The 27,341-nt window shown below is 35.5% G+C and overlaps 2 long non-coding RNA genes across 2 annotated transcripts in view; one reads left to right on the top strand and one right to left on the bottom strand.

Moving 5' to 3' along the window:
* Nucleotides 1-13,684, bottom strand: part of LOC130541901 (uncharacterized) — a 46,551-nt gene extending 32,867 nt beyond the window's left edge. The window contains exons 1-2 of the long non-coding RNA XR_008955993.1: nt 13,567-13,684; nt 11,338-11,424 (exon numbers count right to left, since the gene is read on the bottom strand). This is a non-coding gene — a long non-coding RNA (uncharacterized LOC130541901). The remainder of the gene's footprint in view (nt 1-11,337; nt 11,425-13,566) is intronic.
* Nucleotides 13,685-13,786: 102 nt separating this feature from the next.
* Nucleotides 13,787-27,341, top strand: part of LOC123001547 (uncharacterized) — a 56,313-nt gene continuing 42,758 nt past the window's right edge. Inside the window, exons 1-2 of the long non-coding RNA XR_006410550.3 lie at nt 13,787-13,879; nt 18,637-18,758. This is a non-coding gene — a long non-coding RNA (uncharacterized LOC123001547). The remainder of the gene's footprint in view (nt 13,880-18,636; nt 18,759-27,341) is intronic.

Genomic DNA, 27,341 nt, shown 5'->3' with positions numbered 1-27,341 from the left:
GGAAGGAAAGGATAATTGCTCTTCACTGGCAGCTCTACCCAATTCCTCCTACGGAACAGACATTTGTGTTTGGTGGTAGTTGTAGAGGGATGCCTCAGCCTGCCACCAACTCTAAGGAGTAATAATTAGGGTTTAAGGAACAAAGTAGTAGAGTGATGTCAGAGAAAGGGGCAGAGTAAGAAACACTATAAGTCCACCCTCCGTAAAAACAGTGACAAAGGTAGCAAAACACTACCTGAAACTCTTTTTTTTGGAGGAGGTTGATACTCCTAGAACCCAGCCAAAAGCTTGTAGGCATCTGATAAAGCATTCATTTAAAAAACTAACAAGCAAGCAAACTAACCAATCCCCCCCCCCCACAAATCTCAGTTGATTCTCTGTGAGAGCAAAAATTGTGGTGTCTTAATTTCCCTATTCCTATCCTATGTTCTCCATTTCAGTAGAAGACTTAAAACAATAATTTGCATATTTCTGGTCCCTGCACCTGAGGAAGCAGGACAGACTTCATTGATAGAGAATTCTTATGTGATTTGTCTGGAGACTCCCTGGAAGAACAGCTCAAAGGGTGTGTCTTTAACTCTCCTGATTGGGAAATTATGTAGTGCTTAACGCTACTGTTTGAACATTGCCAAAAACATTTACAGAAAATGTTCTGGCATTAACTGCCTAAAGCAACAGATAACAATTGGGGCAAAGAGTAGATCAACTAAAACATTTGGGAGAAAAGGCTTTAAAAAACTCTGACATATACCTGGGCATCAAGGAGGTCATGTGTTGTCAATGTTCACCCATGTTGTGACACATTGCTGTATTTCCTTTGTTTTTTAAGGTAGAATAGAATTCCACTGTATGTGTTTACCACATTTTCTTTATGCACACAGAAATAATGAACATTTAGTTTTTTTTTTTTTCTACATCTTGGCTATTATGAATCATGCTGCAATAAATATAGGAGTACTTATATCTCTTCAAGATCATGATGCCAGTTCATTAGGATAAATACCCAGAAGTGGGACTGCTGTATCATATGGTGGTTCTATTTTAAATTTTTGGAGGAACTTCCAAGCTATTTTCCATAGCAGTTATATCCTTTTGCATCCCTACCAACAGTATACAAGGGTTCCAATTTCTCCACATCCTTGCCAAATAGTCGGTATCTTTTTTTTATTTTTATTTTTTTATAATTACCATCCTCACAGGTGTGAGGTAATATCTCATTGTGGTTTTGATTTGCATTTCCCTGATTATTAGTGGTGTCCTCTTACCCCCCTCTATTTAACATTGCAGTGGAAGTTCTAGCCAGTGTAATTGGTAAAGAAAAAAATAAACAAAAGACATGAAGATTGCAAAGGAATAATGAAAACTAAAAAAATATTAGCAGAAAACATGGCTTTATACATAAAACCCCCAAAGAATACACATGCATATATACATGATTAAAGCTGATAAATGAGTTCAGTCAAGTTGCAGGACACATGATGAATACTGAAAAATCAGCTGTATTTGTACACGATGAATAATCTAAAAAATGATATTAAGAATACAACACAATTCCCTCTGTAATAGCATTTTAAAAATTAAAATACTTAGGAATAAATTTAGCCAAGGAAATGCAAGACTTCTAGATTAAAAACTATTAAACATTGTTGAAAGAAATTGAAGAGCAAAATACATGGAAAGAGATCTTGAGCTCATGGATTTGAAGACTCAGTACTGCTAATATTCCCTAAAGTGATCTGCAGACCTAATACAATCTCTATGAAAATTTTAACTGCCTTTTTTTTTTTTACAAAAATCAAAAAGCTGATTCTAAAATTCAAATAGAAATGCCAAAAATGTGACTAGCCAATATAACCTTGCAAAAGAACAAAATTGGAGCATCACACTTCCCGAATTCAAAGCTTACTGTAAAAGTACAGTGATCAAAACAGTGTGGCACAACATAAGGATAAACATATATATTAATGGTATATAATTGAGAGTTCAAAAATAAATCCATAAATATATAAAACTTGATTTTCAACAAGTATACTATCACTATTTGAGGGGGGAAAATCATCTTTTCCACAAAGGTGCTAGAACAACTGGCTCTCCACATGCAAAAGAATGAATTTTGATCCCTACCATACATAAAAGTTAAATCAAAATGGGTCAAAGATGGCACCTGGTCAACTCAGTTAGAAGAGCTTGAGGCTCCTGATCTCAGGGTCATGAGTTTGAGCTCCATGTTGGGTGTAGAGAGTAGTTAAATAAACATTTTTTAAAAACGGGTCAAAGATCTAAATGTAAGAGCTAGTATTATAAAATTCTTAGAAACAAACATAGGTGTACATCTTTGTGACCTTGGATTTTGTAACACTTTATTCTATAGGACACCAAAAGCAAAAGCAACAAAAGGAAAAAATGAGAAATTAAGCTTCATAGAAAGTAAGAACTTGAAAATTTGATGAATTAAACTTCATAAAAAGTAAAAGCTTTTGTGCATCAAAGGACACTATCAAAAATGCAAATGACAACCCAAAATGGGAGAAAATATTTGCATATCTGATATATGATAAAGGTTTAGGATCCACAATATAAGAAGAACATTTACAGCTTAAGAATAAAGAGACAAATAAGCTAAACTAAAAATAGGCAAAATATTTGAATAGACATTCCTTCAAAGATGATATATGAATGGCCAATAAGTACATGAAAGATACTCAACATATTTATTCATTACGGAAATGCAAAATCAAACCACAGTGAGATACCACCATGAATTCACTAGGCTGGCATTAATTATATATATATATATATATATAATTATACATATTTTTCTACACCCTATAGCACTTGGTTTATATATATATATATATATAATTTATATATACTTATATAATATTTTATATATAATATATAATACATATTATATATAATAGTATATATTTATTTCACTGCTGGTGAAAATGTAATGTGGTACGATCTGTGCAAAACAGGTTGGCAGTTCTTCAAATTGTTAGGCATAGGGATTTCATATGACCCCATCATTGTACTTCAGTATATCCATTGTACTTCTATACCCAAGAGAAATGAAAACATATATAATATCAAACTTGTGCACACATGGATATAGCAGCATTATTTATAATAACCAAAAAGTGGAAATAAACCAAATGTCCATTAATTGATGGACAGATAAACAGAGGTGGTATATTCATATAATGGAACATTATTCAGCCAAAAAAAAAAAAAAGGAATGAAGTATTGATACATGCTACAACACGGATGGGTACTGAAAACATGATGCTAACTGGAAGACGCCAGAAACAAAAGGCCATCTATTTCATAATTCCATTTATATGAAATGTCCAGAATAAGCAAAACTGGGGCAGAAAATAGATTAAATGTTGTCAGGGGTTGAAGGAGGAATTGGGATTGACTAACAGGAATTCCTTTTAGGGGTTAATTAAATGTTCTAGAATTAAGTAGTGATGATGGTTGCAAAATACTGTGAATACACTAAAAACCACTGAATCATACACTTAAAAATGATTAAAATGAATTTTACAATATGTGAATTTTTTCTCAATAAATAAAATAGGAAAGAAACAGTGAAGTACATTTGCTCGTAAAGGATCTGTAGTTCCAGTTTCAAGCCTCTGTGCCTTTACATAGTCTATTCTTTCTTCCTATAATTTCCTCAAATTTTATTTAATTACTGAATTACCAATTATTTTTCAAGATTGAGTTCCAAAATATATGTTATTTGAGACACAGTTATCATTGATCATTTTCTTCTAAGCTATGACTCAACCTTGTACAAATTTCTTTAATACAATTGCCCACATTATTTGTAAGTGTGTTTTTAAATGTGTCTGCCTGTCCTTAACTATTTAAGGGCACATAAACCATTAAACAAGCTTTGTGTCTTCAGAAATTTTGTAGTGCACGTAATATTCTTATATATTAATCAATAAATACTGATTACTTTTATAAGCGGAATTTTAAAAATAATTTATTTTAGAAATTACTGAAAAGTATTGCCCAAAATTATTTTATATATAAATAAATTTTTAATTCAGAACTTATACCTTAAATTCCAGAGATTTTTTCCTTGAAAAGCCTTCATTTATGTCTATTAAGGCTGCATTATTTTTCCTCTTTTTATATCTATAAAATATAAAATAATGTGCTTAAAAAATTTTGACTCAGGAAGGCATTCTTTGACCTCAGTGGTGAATACAAATCACTCTTTTTTTTCAGTCTAACTCTCCTGAAAAATCAATGTTCACAAAATGAAAAAATAGAAATGTAAGGAAACTAAATCCAAACACAGAAGCTGTGGAATCTTTGTCTTCATCAGACAATAAGAATTGGCAGAAAGAAAAAGACTGGTGTAACAAATGACAGGGTGCCCAGCAAATACGCAAAATGAAAGTGTTTGTAGGGGGAAAATATTCTAAGTGCTCGCTAAAGTGGCCTGTGTATTTTCTATGTAGAGGGAGTTTAAAATACATTGATTTTTTTTTTTTAAAGGTTCTTAATGAGTCATTGATTCCGATTGTTGCAGAACGGATTTGTTTATATGTTCAGACAGTACAGGTTTAAGGATAGATTCAAAGGCACTAGTTTTCATTGCTGATTTCATCACATAAATGATTTTCTTTAAGTCCTTAATTAAACAAAAGTTTATTTTCTGGCATTTAATATCACAAAAATTGCCATTTTCTATTTTTCTATTGCATTTCCATGGCTCTAATGAAAGCAACTTGCATGATGATTCTCAAAAACTAGACTAAGATTAAAGCTACTTTTTTAATCTGAAAGGCTATTCTGAAACATTCATCCTTTCAAATACGCAAATCTTATTTCTCATGTTCAGTGATGACATTGTGTAATCACTTCTCTTTCATATTATTTCATTTATAAAAGAAGCTTAATTAGTATTGTCTGTTTTCAAGCAGTGATGTTACAAAACGTCACATACAAGTTTGTTGTTTGGAACTTAGAACACATTCTTTCATTTGATTAAAATAAGTTGTATGGAATAGTAATTAGATCCTTTTGTTAGTTTCTCCAAAGTTTATTTGTGTTATATGAAATTAGATCCTTAACTTGGTTAATATTTTTTTTTTACAGTAATGGTAGCGAAATAAATATATATAGTGAAATTAAATAAAAGTGAAAATTTCTTATGTTGGCTTCGCACATTACTGGGGCAAAGAACAGAATATTTATGAAGTATAAGAGAGATTTCTAAGAACTCTTATAGCTTATAATAAAAATAAAAGTAGTAACAACGGTGATGATATCAGTTCTCGTGCCTGATTTCACAATACCAATATAATTATTTCACCAAGATACATTTTGTCTTGTTTATTATTTTTACTCATTATTTTCCATGCAGATTGACAAGCTACAAAAATAAAGATATTCCTTTCCTTCTGGACAAGTTTTAAATGTCCGAAGGAGAACTTATTATATATTAAAACTTAAATTTTATTTTATTTTATTTTTTTTAAAGATTTTATTTATTTATTAGACAGCCAGAGAGAGAGGGAACACAAGCAGGGGGAGTGAGAGAGGAAGAAACAGGCTCCTAGAGGAGGAGCCTGATGTGGGGCTCGATCCCAGGACTCTGGGATCACGCCCTGAGCCGAAGGAAGACACTTAACTACTGCGCCACCCAGGCGCCCCTATATATTAAAACTTAAATTTTATATAAATAAAGTTTTCGATGAAGAAATCTGGGATCTTACTCATTTCTTTGTGTTACGAGAAGCCATTACTTTCTGATTCTTCTCCATTCCCTGTGCCTCTTAGTCAATTTTTTAATTCGTATTGATATATTGGATTATTTGTTGCTGCCAGTGAACAGAGTCTAATGAGTTGATATATCAATCATTGTTCTTTGTTACCAGTGACACAGAAAAGTAATCTAATAAGTAGTGACATTATTCCACATAATCTCTGGGAAGGCCCACATCAGGTCTGAACACTGTATCACCAGGAGTAAGACTCCAGAACACACCACATGGCTGCAAATCTCATATTACTGCCACACAGTCCAATTCACCACCGTTTGTGGCTCCACAGCTGTTGATTTGGGCCTAGATTTCTGCTGGTAGAATCACTGCCACTGTTGCCTCTGAAAATGAAATGTCCCCACTCCCATAGCTCATGCCACATCCCTGGTGTATAGCCCAGAGAATGGGCTGGGTACATCTTATTGGTGAAGCACAAAGTCACTTCCCCATACCCTACCACAAAGGAGACTAGGAAAGTGAGTATCTGGCATCTATGATCTGTGGCAGAGACTAATGATATGAGAAATTCTCCCAAACATAGGAAGAATGTATAAGGTGGAACGTCACCAAGAGAAATTACACATGGCCTATCTGAGGTATCAAATTTATTTGAAAAAATGTTCATTTAAATATTTTTCATCAAGTAAAGAAGTTTTTCTGGTCATTTAATTGCTCTTACACTTACAAAAATAAAGTGTTTAATATGCACATACAACTTATATTCACACTATATATGAAATAGGTAATTGGAATCATCATAAATCAGAATGTGTATATTAATAAGACTAACAACTAATATGCACTTAGAATTATGCTATAATTGGTATATAATAGTAGATACCATAATATAGTTATATAGATAATAAAAAAGGTAAAAGATTGCTTTGGATAATCTCACTCCAGGGTAAGGGGGATGACAGTAGTTAAGGAAAGCTATTAGTTCAAATTTAGTCCTCCATGGGTCTAATGAGCTAAAATGTGTACTTCAAAAATATATGTCAAGTCTGAACCCCCTACTTGTGTATGTAAACTTATTTGTAGAGATAATGAAGTTAAGAATCTTGGGATGAGATCATCCTGCAGTTAGGGTGAGTCTTAAATCATGTCCTTGTAAGTGAAAGGACAGGGAGACTTGACAGGCCCAGGGAAGAAAGCCATGTGAAGATGGAGGCCCAGTTTGGACGCATGCTACCGAAAGCTGGACTAGCCAAGCCTTCTCCCTTAAAACCTTTCAGGGAGTATAGCTATGCCAACATCTGGATTTCAAACTTCTGGCCTCCAGAATTATGACAGAATGAATTTCTGAAGTTTCAAGTCACCAAGTTTATGTTAGTTTGTTGTGGCAGGACTAGGGAATTATTCCCAGTGGGATAAAATAGATTTCCTACTGGCCTTTGTGTGGGTGTAAGAAGAAAATTTTTTACTGGCTACTCACATAAACACATGAATAATAGTTTAGGTTACTCAGGATGTGCCTGTAATTTGAGTTGTTCTAGCAACTTTATCATTTTACATTTATATACAATTCTATTTTATATAAATCTTTAAAAGTTTTACATAGTTTCGTGATAATAAATACCCCATTTTTAAAAATAAAGAAATTGATCATTTTGATACCTAGATGTTTTTTAATATTTTATAGTTTAAAAAATGCTTGGATAATTCAAAAAGAAATATGGAAAACGAGAATGGGAAAAATGGGAAAATTTAAACAATGAAAATTTACTCCTATGAAAAATCATGTTGTAAATTTTTAGAAATGTATAAAGTTTTCCATTTAACTTTGCAAAGTAAATTTAGTTTGAATTCAATTGGTAATTACACATATAGCAAACAACAAAAGTAAGGATGAATAAAAGTAACAATGAGGTCGAAACTGTCTTAAACACTTTGACTTTTAGATGCAGTAACATTAAGTTACAGTCCCTCTGTTGGTTGGGTCGTATTTTGCAGGTTAGACTGCAGAAGAGAGACCAAAGATTGAAATGCATTTAGGACATCCATATCCTTTCAGCTGTCCTGAAATGCTGTCCTGCGTGGGGATATAAAAAACAGAAGGGATTAGAACAAACCTAAGATACATTGTAAGGAAAGCACCAGAGGACATGAAAATTACACAAGGAGTAAGAAAAGAAAATTGTGAAAGACTGATACATTCCTAGCTTGGCTGATTGGAAGAATGACAAGGTGACTGGCAGGAATGGTAATATAAAGAAACTGAGAAAGACTATTTGAACTCTTACTAAATGACTCTCTTTGACAGAACCTACTAAGGAATAGCAAAGCATTAAACAAGTTTAAATGTCTTTTCCCCTGGTCGGTATGATACCATGCCTAAAATAAGTCAATAATGCCAGTTTTCATTCAAATTGATGTACAGGTATCTGGATGAGATGATTTATGAGATATCCAGAGACAGTGTCCCTGCCAGCACCTCTGCCCCCCACACCCCCCAAAAATAGTTCCCTTTTGTTTTAGGAGGTGCAGAGGCTCTTGCAGAGTGAGAGGAAATGCTTCTTCTTATTTTGGGCTTTAATTTCAAAAGCTTGTAAGAGGTGAAGACTGGAAGATTTGACAGTACACATTATGTGACAAAACTGTTTTCTCCTTGCCTCTCACATTATATTTTTCACTGCCAAGATAAAATACTTTAAGTTTTGTTTTGGAAAGAGTAGGGTCTGGAGAAAAAGCAAGATTTTCATCATGGTTGAATGAGGATAGGACTGCAGTATTTTTATGGTTGGGGAGAGGATATAGTTTTCAGAATATTATGAGAACATGACAGCCAAGAATACTTATTATCCAGTTCTTGTTGGGTCCTGGGAGGTAAGGCAAGAACAGTGGGCCTGTTCAAGCTGCCTGGGGACAAAGAGGAGACTAATGCACCTATCCCAAATATTCTGCAACTACCAACAGGTGAGAGAACAACCAAAGGGTTCTTTATCCCAAGGAAGCAGAAGTTAGCTGAAAGAGTTAAAGATGGTTAACTATAGGAGATCTCAGAGTTGATGAATTCTCCCTAATTCAAGATTCAGTTTTAATTTTCTCTATGCAAACTTTAACCATAAATGAGACTCGGGTTTACTAACTCCTCTGGGCTCTCATGGTCTCTTATACATTGTATTATAGATATTCTGTATTATTTCCCATATGACAATGTAAAGCTCTGAGAAGTAGAGTTTCAGTTCCTCAGCAAAATAATCCTCATATATACCATTTGTCAAATAATCAGTACAGATTATGCTATTCTAGATTGCCTGAAGTAGTAAATATTCATTTCTGAGGTAAACCAGTGATGACCTCTTTTTATGGGCCTCCGTCTCCCTTCCTACAATCCTTTGGAATTTCTTCATATTTTCAAGTACGCTTTCCATTCGGTTTTCATTGCCAAGTCTTCCTTAACACAAATAAGGCCTATTATAATAGTCTTCAGATTTTTCCCCCGTTTCTAGTCTTTTCTGCCTAAGTATTTTCTTACCCTTAAACATATAAATTTTCCAAAATCATACTAGTCTTAAATTTCTCCATGTTAACTAAGTAGTCACTCTCACAAGCATAGCCCCATATATTTGCACCAACAAACCCACTTCACTCTATTGCTCCATGTCCACCCTCACAATCCATGGATGAGAAACAAGGTTCCTTCTAGAAACTCCACTATCTCTCAATCTTTCTCCCCATCTAAGAATATTTCCTCTCTCTTCAATTCATAGCCATTCTTTAAGATGTAGTACACTTTACATTTCACTTATGAGTCACTTCCTAAATGCTCTCAAACAGCGTTTCCAGACCTTGGCAGAACTGCCATTTGGGGCTGGATAATTCTATGTTGGGTGAAGGGGCTGTCCTGTGCATTGCAGGATCTTTCACAGCCTCCTTGGCCTCTACTCACGAAATACCAGTAGCTTCTCCACACCCCGAGTTCTGATGACCAAAATTGTTTCCAGACATTACTAAATGTTCTCTGGGGTATAAAATGTCCTTGGTAGGAATCACTGCTTGAAATAACAATAATTTTTTGAAATTAAAAAAAATCCTACCTTTGTATAGCTCTGAACATTTTACAATGTACCTTTTATTATATACACAAGTTATAATAATACAAGATGTTATTTATCATATGGGTAATCTCATTTATCCCCTAACACCGTACCACAGTATCATGTATTATGAGGTCCTTACAGATGAGAAACTCAAGGACATGAAATTCCATAGATGGCTATTCTACTGCTCTTTGTTCCATTCAATGGCATATGGAGCCTGGATGAATACTTCTGACTTAATCACAGCCTACTTTGTGAGATATCTTGTTAGTAAAGTCTTAGATTATAATTTTGTTCTTGATGGTTATTGCTTTCTTCTTTAAATAGATTGTCAGCAAATTGAAGGAACTATTCATTACATAAAAACTATTGAATACCTCAGCAGAAATGTTATCTACTCCACTTACTTAATATTAAAGAAGGAAATAGTTTCTATCAATACATACCAGTCCCTCACATGTATTAACTGCCCCGTCAACATTTAATGAAATATTTAAAGAGTACTAATGAGCATCCTTAGGCGCACATGTAAATTAAACATCTTTCTTTGTTGGCAGCTGCTTTTCAGTTATTCTATCATGGAGAACATTCTCCCCTGCTTCTCTGTCCTCAGTGCCTTCTTGATCAGTCTGTGAATTAAAGGATGCATTCAGAACTCTCTGCTAAAACTTCCCATCACTCCTGATTACACTAAGGTTCTATATTTCACAAAAATCTATTTTTATCTAAAATTCATCAGAACTTTAATTTCCTCAGAATAGCTAAGCTTGGAGACTTGAAAGGAGTAAGTGATCAGATACTATGATGAGGTTACTGCTGAGTTAATTATTTAACAGTTTTAGGGGCATTTGAGATGTGAAAGGGAACCTATTTTGAACCAAAGTAAGAAATTTGGTTCCTCCAATTCTTCAAGGTAGCATTGGAAAAAAAACATTTTATAAGGAAAAATCAGATTACATAAAAAGCAAAAATGTTACTCAACTGAATCATTTTGAGATAGAATCATTGAAAAAAAGTAGATAGAAAGGATAAGAGAGAAATGGTTTAGTAACAGAGATGACTTTGAATTTAAGAGACAGTGACCACAAAAAAACAATGGTACTAAATAAAGTATGTTTGTAAAAATTAATTTACTTACATTCAAATTACTTGTTAAGCTGCATCAAGATTATTTTATATCTGATAGATGCATATGAGTAATAGACATTGAGAAGAGAGTTGCCAAACACATGATCCTGTCAAAACCTCTACTATGTGATATAAATATAATAAAATATATGAGCAGAGGGAAGTAAAAATGGAAAAAATAATAATTTCCCATTGCTTAAAGGGTTTTGCTTCTGCAAGAAAGAATAAAGAATTAAGTGAGCTAATGTATGCTTATGGGAATTCATTAGGAACAATTGAAAATTAAAAGTTAAAGAGTCTATTTCTATCAAAAATGTTTCTGAATCTATTCAATTTCTGACAGAAGAGGACTTTAATTATTATGTTGTGTCACTCACAAGGACGAGAGTATTTTCCAAGATGATTGATTGCAGCTGGATTTGAGAGCAATTCTCATTTTCCCCATTTCAGACTCCATGCTAAATCTAGGAAACAGACACAATAGTTTGTAACAGAATATTCATCAACATAGACTGACTTACAGAGTTTGATGAGGGATCAGGGGATTTATTCAACTTTCATCTTACTGAAGGAAATGATCTTGAATATGTCATTTGTAGAAAATTAACCTATGGTGATTGCTTGAAATATTTTGAAGATTCTGTGGCCATTTTTTTTTTTAATTTCCATAGATAGAAAGTAAGAATTGTCAAAAAGAATAAAGCAGTTGATGGAGTTGTAGGGATTATGTGAGTTAACTAAGGGTGAGGAAAACCGTCATGGAAAGTTCTCCAGTAAGTCAGACTTGTAAAAAGTCATGACACGAATAAGAAAATTTAAGACTGGGTTTCCCACATAATGGGTTTCTTGATATTATAGTCTATGTTTTAAAAAATGCAGCCATTTTATTCCTGGTAGCAGATTAGCATGATTTTAAATGCATAACCTTGGGCAATTGAGTAGTATTTCTTACTCCTTCTGAAGTATCTAGTACTAAATATACTAGAGCATTGCCATCCATGTTCCTTATGGGAAGGTTCAAATACTAGGAAAAATTGACTCATATTTTTGAAATCCCAATGGCTAGGATATGGTTAAAAACTCATTTTTTAGTGATTATGATGAAAAATGCATGCCCCAACTTTTCTTATCACTGAGGTCATTTCCCAAAAGCACTATTGCTTAACTAATTTACAATTTTGCTAAACATTAAAGAATAAGCCACACCAAATAATCCTTAACTTATGAGTTGAGCAAGATGGGCTGATTGGCCTTTTACAACTCTAATTTCTATAATTCCATAAATTCAATATAGTATATTAAAACTCTCAAAGGTAATGCAGTGATGAATCAATACAAATGAACTATAATGAAATGGAGCATTTCTTTTATTGTGTATTTAAGAGAAGACTTTCTGAGGTGATTGTGCTAAGGATATGTAAGGTATTCAATGTAGCTAATGCCCCCCTTCCTTAAGGCAAAAGCTTCAGTGGCACAACTGTGTTTCCCCATCTCCACACAGGACATTTTTAATTGGTTTTCTGGATGGTGCCCAGAAATTCCGAGCACTTTAAAGAGGTTTTTCAAGAGCATTACAAAGAGGCTGTATCTATATAGCTCTTGAGTTAACAGTTTGTAATTTTGAGGTCAAAATTGTATGCATTTTAAAGTACACACTCCTCATTTGCAAACCAGGGCTCATGATGAGAACAGGAAGTCAATTTTCTCCTTTCTGCATATGTCAAGAATGAATATTGCCTTGATCTAAATATTTGGAGATTCAAATAGATGACTTTAATTTATAATGCATATCTTGTAAGCCTGCTCTCGTTTGCTTAGATGGTTACTTGTAAATTAAAACAAACAAGAAGTAGCAAAAAATAAACAAATGGCCTGATAGAATCTATAGCAAAACTTTGGTGAATATTTTTCTCCTAAAACTTATGTGCTACGACAGACTTATAACAAGAACCAAAAGTAGTTTAATAATGTTTCTGTGTATTTGTTAAAAAATGTTTCACAAGTTGAATCAAGCCAATGTAAAAAAGCATTTGCTGAATTTATAGAGAATATCCTCTTGCTCTTTATACTATGAGTCTTGAGAACAACTAGCCGAGTGGCTGGAAATTTGGATGAGTTTAAATGAAGAAATTAATAAATAAGGATAAATATATAAATGAGTAAAAATATAAAGGTTAATGTATATGCATATGTCGTGAATTATTTTGATATGCCGCATTACTATATACAAATGTATTTACTATACATTATATCTATAGGCAAGAATATTTTCTATAAGAATTCCTTACTGCTCTGACATCCTGATGAATGGCCATTACATCATAAATTTACAATATGGCATAGCACACTGCTTTGGAGATAGGCTCTGAGCACAACGATGGTTTACAACTCATTTCAACCACCTACTAGCTGTGTTTCCGTGCGTAAGTTATTCAGACTAAGTTTCCGCTCCCTTACTTATCAAAGAGGAATCAGAGTTTCTACCCGCCTCTATTTTTGGGCAGATTCACTTACGTCTAGAACCTATGAAAACAAAAATCTTATCTCAGTCTCGAGGAAGTCCAAAAATGTTGACGTCATTATTATCATTGTATGACTTCATTTACCTCTAAATTTTGTGGTTTTTTTTTTTCTTCCTCTTCAGGTCAAAGGAGTTTGCGAGCGTTACAGGACGAAGACGCCCATTATGGCAGCGCGGGAGACACCTCAGCGCGGGGCTGGACTGTCCCGGAAGGCGGCAGTCAGAGCCGGGGCCCAGGGAGGGGCTTTGGCTCCGTCCCACCCCTCCTTCACCGGGTGCTGGTTATAATAATCCCGCTCTCTACCAGACGACGGTGGCACAGCCGGAGGAGGGCGGCGCAACCCAGCGTGTCCCGGAAGAAGCCACGTCGCCGCTGAGGGGCCCCGGGGACAAGCCGGGTGAGAAGGTGGTCTCAGCCAGAGGGGGCAGGGTGGGCGAGGAGAGGTCCGAAAAACGAAGTCCGAGATGTTGCCATCCTTATTGTATTGTTATTTATTTCTAAACTTTGTGTTTTAAGCAACGGAACACTTTTTTCCTTATTATTTACTGGATATTATTATTATTTTTTTTATTTAGAAAGGCCTATTTTTTCTTCCACTGTGGCGTTATGTAAGATTATATCAATCTCCTTTCTCACTATTGCATTAAAATGTACCCAGAAGTATTTGATATTAAATGAATGGTATTAATTGTAGATAAATGCTTCAAACACTTCGAAAAAAATTTTAATATACATATTTTTTTTATTTTGAGAAGACAAATATATCTTGTAATTATTTTGTAGGACTATTCCATAAATAAAATACTTTTGAGACTTCCTAACAGGACTACATATTAGTATATTATTTTAGGATATTTAATTTTTTGCTTTGTCCAAATCATAAATCTGTATTCTTAATATGTGTTCCTTCTAAAGTTATGAATTTTCTTTTTGCTACTTTGCTAATTAGAGATATTCGGGCCAATATTTTGAATGACGAGCATATAAGCCTCTGCTCTGATAGTTGTTTTCCACTTCAAAACCCAGGTGGAAAAACCTAAAATCAGGGTGTTTCTGACTTTTGTTTAATTCCTTAATAGATAGGAATGTGTTGCCAACTAAGTTCAATGAACTCAATTCCAAAACCCACTACTGGTGTTTATGAATGACCTACATTTAATTTTTACTCTAATTGTCAGGGTTGGTTCAATTGGTCCTTTGATAAATTCTGTAATAATTTTTATTTGGTAACAAAGAATGCCATCTTTTAAAGTTTTTTTTTAGATTTTTAAAAAATTTATTTGAGAGAGAGAGAACGCATGTGTGAGTGCATGCAGGAGCCAAGGGGAGGAGCAGAGGGAGAGGGAGAAGCAGACTCCCTGCTGAGCTGGGAGATGTGGGCCTCAATCCCAGGACCCCAAGATCATGACCTGAGCCAAAGGCAGACGCTTAACTGACTGAGCCACCCAGGTGCCCCAATCTTTTAAACTTCTTATAAAAGTTTGATTTCAATGACTTGCTAACATAATTGTATGTTAGTCACATGCTTGCATCTGAAAGTGGAACAAATAAAAAAAGTATATTAGAAAGAGTGGTGCCCCTATTAAACCTAATTATTTAAATATTTATTCAACATTTACTTAGAGACCAAGTGGTGCAAAAGCGACGGGCAGAGTAAGACCACTGGGGTCAGTACTCTCTCGATATGGTGTCCCTAGAAATTCCACTTTTGTTGAAAACTTGCATATGCCACTCAACCACAATAAAACCTTGCACTTTGCTGGACACATTATTTAGAAGGCTTTTCAGCATGCCTTGGATCGCTAAACAAAGCATTTGTCCCGTTTGTCCTTATTGAGCAGCTGAATTTAAACAGTAGAGTATATTTTAAAAAGCTTATAACGTTGCCTGACACATAGGAAACAGATGTGAGATGTACTTTGATAAATTCAGTTTTCTACATTTTCAGTAATATTTAGAATCCCAGAGAAACAGTACTATTTATAGATTGGCATTCCAGGAGTCTGCCCAGGTGATCTGTCTAGCCTTCTCTGCCTGAATGTTATCATAAAGAAGCAAAAGATAATATGTGTTCTATATGCAGGTGACTCTACTTTATGTTGATAAACTGGAAGTTGTGATGAAAATCTTTTAAGTAATGTTACCTAATTTTACAGAAAAGGCAAACATTTTTTCCCCTCATTTTAAACTGACAAATGTTAAACAAATTGTCCAAATTTCTACATAGCTGTTTATTAGTATAGAAATGGGATTAGAATCCAAGTATGTCTGAAACCACAGCCCACACTCTTAAATCAGTAGAATATACAGTTTCCAACTGACTGTAAGAAATAGCAGATATTGTCACCTAAATCTTGCCAAGAAAGAAAGTCTTCAGATAAATTATTCTGGACAAATGCCATTTCTCAAAATATAGAACTGGTTTATAGCAAAAAACCCTACACAGCAACCTATCATATTCAGTTAACTAAATGTGAACTGTCCCCCCATCGACTTAGAGTTAAAAGCTCACCAGAATTACCTTGGTTGATGTTGGGTGTTCTATGGGTGTACTCTTTTTTACATGGCTGTTGTGCGTATTTGCTGAAACCTGTTAAAAATTATTTAGATATAAAACATTTTCACTGTAATCTATTACCTAGACTTACCTGTTCAAATATGAGATAATGTGGATCCTAAATTATTTATTGAGGAAAATCTTGAACCTAACTACAAGTGTTCTTACATGGTTATGATTTGTTATTTTTTAAAAGATTTTATTTACTTAGTTGAGAGAGAGAGAGAGAGAGAGAGCGGGAGCAGGTGGGAGAAGGAAAGAGAAGCCAAAGTAGACTCCACACTGAACACAAGGTTCCATCCCATGACCTTGAGATCACAACCTAAGCCAAAACCAACAGCTGGACACTTAGCCAACTGAGCCACCCAGGCGCCCCTGATTTGTTATTTATTGGAATATTTATTAAGTCCTTATGTGTCTGAGACTGTGCTAGATTCTGAGTATATGTTGGTGAATAAAATAATGTTATTCTCCACAGAAAGCTTATATAGGAGAAGGGAGGCAATAATACATAAATAACACTTAAATATGAATTATGATTTTGATAAGCAATATGAAGAAAATAATGACATATCAATAACAGAAAAACCAAGAAGTCGAACCAACTTACAAAAGAGCTCAGGTAACAGAGCCCTGAGAAAGATATATTTAGGCCATGTAATGATGAGAGAAAGCCACCTATATCAAGAACCATCAGTATTCCAGGTAGAAGTAATACCTGGAATTACTTTGAGAATTCTCTTTGGAATACTCTGAGGTGCAAAACTCCTGCCAAGTGAAAGAATCTCAGCGTGACTGGAGTAGAGTGGACAAAGGAAAATGAGACCCAGGGCGAGGTTAGCTAATGTCCAGATTCATGGGGACTTAGATAAGGAATATACTTACTCTCCTAACACGGGTTTAGAACATCCACTGAGAGCCCGATGTTCTTAGAACTGAGGTAAAAATAGATAAAATTGGCATGGCCCAGCTCACGTGAGCTTGATCTAATGGGGAAGATAAATACCAATTAAGTAATCATATAGTCAGTATAAAATGGTAAGGTTAGAATTTCTCTAAGAGATTGATGATTGGAGCTATGGGAGCTAATGGAGAGATGTGACCCTGTGACAGAGATCGAGAAGGCTTCTCAGAAGACGTGGAGCTTGAGTTGAGAGCTAGGTGCTGAGGAGCCAGAAGAAAAGAGGAATGATGCGAATCATGGGCTTATGTACACATGGCATGGTGAATAATCTTTGGGGGAAAACTACTCCTTTTAATGTATGTGGACAATAATGAGAGCAGAGCCAAGAACAGATGTGGCTGATGAATTATGAAACTATTACTTTAGTCCAGGTGGAAAATTATAACCAGGGTGCTGGCAATGAAGTATAGAGGACTGGGCAATTTTGAGATACGTTGAGGATATAAAAAGTCTGACTTACTGATTCATGTGGGATGTACACAAGAGAGGAAACCATGGCCACTCCTTAGGTTCCTGTTTAAACAACATAGTGAAGAAGGCTACTATTTAAAAAAATGGAGTAGGAATTGAGATATAGCTGAGGAGAGCAATCAGGAGTTAGTTTGTGGACACATTAACTTTGGTGTCAACATTTCAATGTGAGACTTCCAAGACAAAATGCCAAGTGGACTATTGGTTATGTAAATGAAGAGTCCACTAGTGTGCCTTATCTGGCAGTCATTAGCATTTAGATGTTAGAGATTTGGAGGTTGTGTGGGCTTGTATTGAGACAAACACCCTCAAAGGGCTTTGAAATTTCCATAAAATACTGTCACCCAAATGATCAGGACTCTATAGTTGTCTTACCTGGCAGCATAGAATAGTCATATTACCAGTATGTAAGGGGTGCAATCCTGAACATTGTGTTATTCCACAATTTCCAAAATATTGGTTGTGAAAAATGTTTGTGAAAAAAAGAAAGCTGAAAAATCTTCCAACTTTTGAAAGCATGTGAAACAAAAGCTGTCTCTTGCATCTAACCAAGATTTCATAGCTTCCAGGTGAATTTATCTCTTTCATGCTCATAGAAACCTTTATTTTGGCTTGGATGTGTTTTTAATACAAGAGATATTTAATACAAGAGATATCTTTTCCTATTTATTAGATGCATATATTATGTGAACTGTGTGAAACGAGCAGTTCTGAATTTAGCATGCTTGGTGTTTTGTTTATTTCTGTTTTGTTTTGCAACATTGGCCAATTTAATAAGTGGTGTTGAAATAAATTTCTAGGTCCATGATGGGGCTGCTCCTGCTTGGGGTGCCATGTCAGCAAACCAAAACTCAGATAACTTCCATGTCCCCGTAATGCTCTAGTAGACCAGAAACACAGTATAAACGGCCTGTTCCCAAACACCAAGTCAGCTCTGGCCCTTCTCATCAAACAAGGTGGTGACTGTGGGATCCCAGCCTATCAGCTATTTTGTTTTTCTCTTCCTTTCTTTTGTTAGTCTTTATCCTATAAAAGTTTTTTGACTTCCACCCCCATTTTTCAATTCTTAAGAGAAACAACAACAAAAAACTGTATACTTCAAGAAGCATTAAATTTTGATTTTATTACCTAAATTGTCTTCTTTAATCATTTTTTTGAACAGTTTTTGGCAACAAGGAATGAGATTCAAAGCAGACCGTTAATGGCCTGTAGGACGAGATGCACGGGTGTGGCTCCTGCTGAGTCCTTGGAGTTCACCACTCTTGTTGTCACCAAGAGCTATGGGTAAGTCACTCTTGGATTTCAGTTTTTCTCACTTGTGTGCAGTTGTTCCAAATGTATATAGTTCCCAGAAAGGTTTTGGGGCCCCTAGAAAGGTTCTGGAGTTTATTAAATTCCTGGAAAGTTGCCAGGAATTGGGAGTCTGCAATGGGTGGCACCATGAGGGGACTCAGAAGGAATTCCAGTGTCCAAAAGTGGTGATGACCATGAGTAAGTCCACAGCATAAATCACAGAGGGACTTGGAGAAATAATTAACACAGGAAATTGAGACTGTTTTGACCACCAAAATCAAAATTTAAAAAAAAAGTGGGCAAAAGCCAGACCATTAAAAGCCATCAAGGTGTCTACCACTATAAGAAATCTTGTGAAAGGAATAATAAATCTTTTGCTAATGGGAATCTTGGAAGCCCAAGTCATCAAATTGGTTGGTGGAGAGCTTCAGAGCTGTTAGAGCGCTCACCACCTAGCTCTAAGACTTCTTGTGTTAGGATAAGTTGGTCATGGAACATGCTAGATTGACACCAGGCCCCCCGCCAACCTCAGGAAAATTTCTGTGAGACAGAGTGCACTGGGGAACACCATAATATCCTCAGCCAGGCAGCATATCTTTCCTAGGTATTAATTCAGGTCAGAGAAACCCAAGTCTTAGCTAGAGGAATGGGGTCCTCAAGTTTCAAAGAATTGAGTGTACTGTGCCACTTTCTGTCATAACGGCTTGTTTGATATCTGAGAACTGTGATCCTGGAGACTGTCGATATTTACAAAAATGGCAAAACCTTAGTAAGACAACCTAGAATTACAATGGCCATTATGGGGAACATTCTAATTAGACAAGATCTTTATTTAAGAAATGTCCTTGAATGCAAGGGCTCCCAAATCAACAAAGAGAATGGGTTGTTTTAACTGGCATGCAGAAACCTTCCAAGAGCTTCAAAATTCCAAAATAATTTCATTGAAAGATTTATCAAAAGACACAAGGGGTACCTAAGACAAAGACTGTAAGACTGATGTAACTTCTACTACTCCCCTCTTTCCACCTTTACCCGATTCCTCGGAGTCTACTAATCCTCTGAATTGCCTTCCACTCTAAGTAGACTACAGTATCATAAACAAAAGTCCACCAAGTTAGTGGTCTTATAGATGCTCCTATACTACCTTTGAAGGGTCCCAGGATGGGCCCCTCCAAGGGTTGATGGGATGATTGATAGGAATCTTAGGGAATCTTTGATAAACTGCTACTACTTATTCCCTTAAACAGCCAACGGGAAACTGAAATTGAAATTAATGGAAAAATACCAAATTCTGGTAGATACACAAGCTATATTCTCTATGATAAACTCTGCTTGCTCAAAGCAGATGAGATCCTGGGAAAACTGGCAGAAACCGGTGGAGGGTGAGAATTTACCCTAGTGAGCTCTCCTGGATTACTCTAGCGCCTGGTGCAGAGAGAAAAGTAAAATTTCAATTTGTCTCTTCATTTCCACGTTTAGACCCATTATTTGTTGATCCTTTCTCTCCCAAGGGCAGCCATCACCTCCTTGTCTGTCTTGTTGTCTATCCCGAGAACTTGGCTTGGCAGCTGTCAGGCTGGGAGCCTCACCAATATGGCCAGAAAGAAGTGATGGTTGCACTCCATTTGCATGAAGCTTGGGTCCTACCTACTGTTGCAGGCTCTCAGGGGAATTATTTTGTCTTTGTTTCTTTTGCTTAACTTTGGGAGTGGCTCTAGATCTTGGCGTGGTAGGATCTTTTGCACCTTCTTTGGAGATGCCTTGTGTCCAGGGGTTGTTCAGTACGGTCGCAAATACTTTACTGTTTGCCACAGCTGAAATCTGACAAGATATTTCAAAGGGATTTTGTTTTGCTTTGTTTTGTTTTGCTTTTTTAAAGTTAGCTGTATGGGTAGAAGTTGGCCAGATTAGAAGGTGATATTCAGAGCCTGTTCAGAACTTTTTTTTTTTTTTTTTAATGTCTTGTCTCCTAAACTAAATGAAACTGTATACCCAGAGGGAAAGAAAAATATTCCAAAGACAAACTGCTCTAAATCTAGAACATAGGGACTTTTGATTTCTATCTTAGCTGAGGATCTTTTCCTTGATACATAGAAGCAAAGGGTAGATAATATAGTTGGATTGCTGAGTCGGCATCTTGATATCTGTCAGGTTGCAACTCAATTCTTTGAGGAATGAAAAACAGCTGTTCTATAAATTGAGGACGACTCTTCAGAAGGAAAAAACAAAACAAAACAAAACTAGGGGAAAGGCTATTTGGAAACTTGGCAAAATTGTATTACTTTGTATCATTTCAACTGTCTGAATGCTCGGTAGCATTATTTATTCCTGTAGCTATCCTGAGGATGGTTCTTCAGGTAAGGTTGCTCAGCCAGTAGGGCACAATCTCAGCCACAGTAATGCAGCCTCCAGCCCTCATTACCAGGTACCCAAGCTTTGCTGTGATTGGCCATCACTGGAGAACATAGTACGTCTGTGGACTTTCTTCCTCTAAAATGCCTTCATTCATAGTCAAGAATGAGGGTTTTTCACTGTCCAGTTCCACTTTCAAGGACAAATCTTGGAGACTTGCACTTCATATCACCACTAACTTTCAGGTGTTAAAAAAACACCACCACTACTCAAATAACAAGAGAACACCACACTGTATTCCCAGTTCAGCCCCCTCCCTCCAACCTCAGGAATCCATTTCCATAGAACACCACAGGTGAGCTGTGAGGGCTGTCACTAACAAATGCAGCTAAGATAGCTCCTTCGCATAGTGAAATTCTTATCCAGTAGTTCTTATCCACAGAGGATGCCTGGAAGTAAGGATGATACGGACCCTGAACCCATGTTTTTTGCTATACACCCACGCTTATGATAAAGTTTAATTTATAAATTAGGCACAATAAGAGACCAATAATAATAACCAATAATAAAATGAAACAATGTTAACAATATACAATAGTAAATGCTGTATGAATGTGGTCTTTCTCTCAAAATATCTGATTGTCCTGTTCCCCCCCCTCACTTCTTGTGATGATGTGAAATGAAGCGCCATCCTGTTGAGATGAAATGAGGTGAATGATGTAGGCATTGTGACGCAGCACTGGGTGACTGTCAATCTTTTGATGATTCCTCAGAAGGAAGATCATCTACTCCTGACCTGGGGCTGACAGTGGGTGATGGAAACTGTGAAAATGGAAACTGCACATGCGGGGGTTAGCGGGGATTACTGTAGTCTCTGCAGTGCTGCTGACTTTCCCTCAGGCTGACCCCACGTGGTACTTGGCAGCCTGCAGCGAGGACTCTACATCCTCAGTGGTTCCACCAGGGCTGCTCTTTCCCTACTTCCCACGCCCCCTACCCTTCAGCCTCCTGCCATCTCAAGTGTTAGCTCCACCCTGCTCCCTTCTTTCTCTAGCCTCAGTGGTTATGGCCCGAAGGATCACTTCTATTCTTTTTGCCTCTGTAGTTGTGTAATATTTTATTATAATCTACTATTTAGGGCTTCCTTTTTGGCTTTACAAATTCAGTTTGGAAGACATAGAAAACAAAAAAGGAACACTAGCTTTTTTTTTGTCTTTATGCTTCCTCCAAATCAAACCTAGTTCTCTTCAAAGCAATGGGATGTATCAAATTGACTAGGAAAAAGCCAGGTACTAAAAAGAGTCCTAGAGATGGATGAAACAGGTGAAGGGGATTAAGAGTACGCTTATCTTGAGCACTGAGTAATGTATGGAATTGTTGAATCACTATACTGTACACCTGAAACTAGTATAACACTATATATTAACTACACTGGAATTGAAAAAGAAAAACAAATATTACCGTTTCGAGTTGCTATGTTGCTACACAGATATTATTCACTATTTATCAGTTAAACTAGCTTTCATTATGAAGATGCATGGGACAAGTACCTCTTAGACCTAGGACCCAGTATTAGAAACTTCATGCTACATTTGTGATTTTAGTCCATTGAATCAACGTCGTTTGGCTACTGGAAACCTCATCGCAAAATGTGTGGTCTATCTGTAGTAGTAAAGACAGAAATGACATTCAAAAGAGGAATGTTTAATAAAGACTATGACATGAGAACTCTGGAGGGGATGCCTGGCTCTATTGATCTGAGGCTCAGTTTAGAAAGTAGAGTCACTTTATATTACTTTGTTTTAGCTCTTAATCTCCATACTCAGAGGAAGTAAAAAATCCCACTCAATATTCAAATATAGTATCTGAAGATCTATTATATTGATGACTGGTGAATGATGATTCATTCTGCAAATATACCAAGAATTAACAGCTCTTCTGCTTTTGGACTTTCAACCTATTTCAGCATTTTGTTGTATCCTATGTACATGTCCCTTTCCTTAATAAATTCCTTGTTGAATGGTTGTTAACAACTTGTAGGTCTTGGATCCTGTTATTAAAATACTTTCCAAAATGTTCGATGTCCATTTGTGGTTTTACTAATCAACTAGAAGTTTGCTTTTTTTGCCATGACACTATACAAGGTTATAATTATTTTTAATTCTTTCTTATGTGGTAGATGTAAAAGGTACATTCTTTTAAAATACTGCTTTTTCTTTTTATTAGGCAAGCTGAAACTTTCCCCATACTTAATCACATTCTATATTTGACCTTTCAAAAAAAAAATCAAGACCAAATAAAATATAAACTTTTTTTTTTAAATTTTTATTTTTTTTAAAGATTTTATTTATTTATTTGTTAGAGTGCTCGCACAAGCAGGGGGAGTGGCAGGCAGAGGGAGAAGCAGGCTCCCGGCTCAGCAGGGAGCCCGATGAGGGACTTGATCCCAGGACCCTGGGATCATGACCCAAGTCAAAGGCAGATGCTTCACCAACTGAACCTCCCATGTGCCCCTATGCTTTTGCCTTTCAAATTTAGACATTTAATCCATCCAGAGCCCTTTTGTATGGTGTTAAGTGGAAATAATTTAATTTTTCTTCATAATAAACTGGTTTTCACAGCAGCATGTAGTAAGCAATCTGTCCTTTCTCCACTGATTGACATACTGCTTTTATGGTATGCTTGGTGCAGTATACATATATTCTATCTTAAAGCTCTCTATTCTGTCCCATTGGGCTATTTATCTCTTCTTGGGCTACTATCACCATTTTAAAATTTATGTAAATGGCTTTGGTATATGTCATAATGCCTAGGAAGGCAAGTTCTCTTTTTTTTTATTATAATAATATTTTTTTATTATATTATGTTAGTCACCGTACAGTACATCCCTGGTTTTTGATGTAAAGTTCGATGATTCATTAGTTGCGTATAACACCCAGTGAACCATGCAATACGTGCCCTCACCACCACCCATCACCAGCCTATCCCATTCCCCCACCCCCCTCCCCTCTGAAACCCTCAGTTTGTTTCTCAGAGTCCATAGTCTCTCATGCTTCATAAACTTCTAAATCTACTACATAGATTTGGCTTCAGACAAAGGCAAAAAAACGTTTTTACATCTCTAATTTTAGATACTGACATAAAATCTTTGTATGTTATGTCTTCTCCTAATGTAAAAAGCAGCCTAATGTATTATTGTTAAGGTATTCATTCATAAGGTAGAAATTTTTTCAAAGAAACTTAAATTTCTTAGGATATTTTGTTTCTTAAATGTTAAGGCTGTTTTTACCATGGACTAAGAATATTGCAGTTTTTTAAAAGAGGATTGGTCTCATTTAGATCTGTTGAAAATATTTAGAATTTTTACTGATCCAGTTGAATAAATAAAATTTACAGTGATTTGCAGAAGATTAGATTAGAATTTAGTGAAAAGACCCCTCTATTTCTGTGGGCTTTCATCTAGAAAAATGGAGAGAACAGACCCTTGAGAAACAGGTGTGTTTGACTGTGTTGCAGTGGGAATTTGTTACTAAGAATAGAGCCAACGGCAGAGATGATGTCATGAGAAAGCAAGAGGGATGAGGCACTTTTGTTCCATCTTTGGGCAGGCCAATTAGCCATGTCGAATGCCTTATTTTTTGTTCTGTGGCCTCAGTCATTATGTGGGTTCAAGTCTTACTTTTGTCTCTTTCTTATAATTGCCTTATTTCATTTGGACCATATCCTACGTGATGTATGCAAGAATTGTTGGTTAATGAGCGAGTCAAAGAACATCATGAGGATTTTCCAAGTAGATTAATCTACAGAATTCTGTCTGTAAATAAAAGCTGGATAGTGTATGAGAGGCAAAAAGCCCAGGTAGTGAGTAAACTAAGGGTAAGAAATCCTGCTAGAGGGAGAGAAGATGTGACACAGCGACAATCTGTATGTCTCTATTTAAAATAGAGTGCCTCTTTTTAAAAAATATGATCTGTGTAATTTGTCTGGCTTCACCAGAAAAAGTGAAGCAGTCAAAAGTTAAAAATGTGTAAAGTACATGTCCACATAAACTTAGAAACCAGCAGTTAACAGTTTACAGAAATAATTATTTTAATCACTTCCATTTCCATTTGTAACATATTTTTCAATATTAAAATTATTTTTGAAAATCAATTCTGTATTTAGTGACATTTTATTCCTAATTACATGACCTCTTGTAATGGTTATTCTGAAACAATTTTATATTCATTTAACATCCATATTCTACAATAACATATTCTATAAATTCATATTCATTTATATTTATATAAATTTCTTAAAGTAAGAAAATGATAAAACAGAATCTTTGTTAAAACAGAATGAATAGGGGCGCCTGGGTGGCTCAGTTGTTAAGCATCTGCCTTCAGCTCAGGGCGTGATCCCAGGGTCCTGGGATCCAGCCCCATATCAGGCTTCTCCACTGGGAGCCTGCTCTTCCTCTCCCACTCCCCCTGCTTGTATTCCCTCTCTCACTGTCTGTCTCTCTCTCTGTCAAATAAATGAATAAAATCTTAAAGAAAAAAAAAGAAAAAAACCCCAGAATGAGCAATATTTTTATTTAAAGGTAGAATTATCTGAAATTTAAAAGAGGGCTTAGTAGACTCAAATGGATGTTTGGTTGCTATCATCTAATTAGAGGTTTTAATCTTTGATTCTCACATTGAAGTTCTAGAAAATAAAATTACTTTTGAATAGCTTTTCCAGTATCAAAGACTTCAAGAAAATAGTAGCCTGATAAAGATCCTAGTGGATCAAAGGAAACCTGATCATGACTAGAATATCTTTTTAAGTTACCTGTGAGAGAGATTAAACCACACTTATGATTATAGTGTAGAACCTTTCAAAATAATGAAAATGGAAAAAGATTTAAAAAGATTAATATACTATTTTACTTAGGAGAACTAGAATTATTTCATATATATGAAATAATCAAATATTCTTATTAAATAACATTTTATAAACCATAGAAGTAAGTGACCAAGAGAAGAGTATGAGAATACAATTGCACCAAGAATAATAATAAAACTGAAGCAATAAATTAAAATGTTAGAGTAATTTCTTTATGTTTGCAGTATTAATAGTTAACATCTATTGTCTATATTGTGATATATTGATTATTCTGTAATTTATTCTTTTTCTTGAATGGGATATGTTATGGAATCGCAAGGAAACAAAACCTGGTAATTAGTGTCTGAGATAGTTTCAAAGTTCTAAAGAGAAGGTTCTTCTATTTGCTTCAGAGTTGAACCTAAGAATCTCACAGAAGCCTGAAGAGAAGCATAGAGGAGTCAAAACCCCAGGGAGTCAGAGCAACAAGCAATTTAAAACACAAGTAAACGGAACTGGGTGAACTAATTCCATACCTGCAACTTACCCATAAAATGCAATGATAATATGAAATAACCTGTCATTGAGTACTAGTTGTTTTTTATTATTTTTTCTTGTTTGTTTTTTACAGTATTTATATTAAAGTTTATTAAATTTTAGTTTTAATCCCAGTATAATTAGCATACAGATTTATATTAGTTTCAGGTGTACAATATTTTTCAGGTGTACACTTCAATAATTCTGTACATTGCTGAGGGCTCATCACAGTACATGTACTCTTAATCCCCTTCACCTATTTCGCTCCTCTGCCCACCCACCTCCCTTCAGGTAACCATCAAGTTTGTTGATTTTTTCCTTCGCTGTGAAGAAGTTTTAATTTTGATGTAGTCCCAATAGTTTATTTTTTGCTTTTGCTTCCCATGCCTCAGTAGACATATCTAGAAAAATGTTGCTTTGGCCAATGTTAGAGAAATTACTGCCTGTGCTCTCTACTAAGATTTTATGTTTCAGATCTCACATTTAGGTCTTTAATCCATTTTGAGTTTATTTTTGTGTGTGGTGTGAGAATTTTGTCCAGTTTCATTTTTTTGCACATAACTGTTTAGTTTTCCCAGCACCATGTGTCGAAGAGACTTTTTCCCTTTGGATACTTTTTCCTGCTTTGTCAAAGATTAATTGACCATATAGTTGTGGGTTCATTTCTCGGTTTTCTATTCTGTTCCACTGATCTAGATGTCTATTTTTGTGCCAGTACCATACTGTTCTCATCACTACAGCTTTGTAATATAACTTGAAGTCTGGAATTGTGATGCCTCAAGCTTTGCTTTTCTTTTTCAAGATTGCTTTGTCTATTCAGGGACTTTTGTGGTTCCATAC

The sequence above is a fragment of the Ursus arctos genome, unplaced genomic scaffold (genome assembly GCF_023065955.2).
Source record: "Ursus arctos isolate Adak ecotype North America unplaced genomic scaffold, UrsArc2.0 scaffold_27, whole genome shotgun sequence".
NCBI classification, from domain to species: domain Eukaryota; kingdom Metazoa; phylum Chordata; class Mammalia; order Carnivora; family Ursidae; genus Ursus; species Ursus arctos.
The sequence above is the reverse complement of the archived record's forward strand: the minus strand, read 5'-3'. Positions and strand labels throughout refer to the sequence as shown.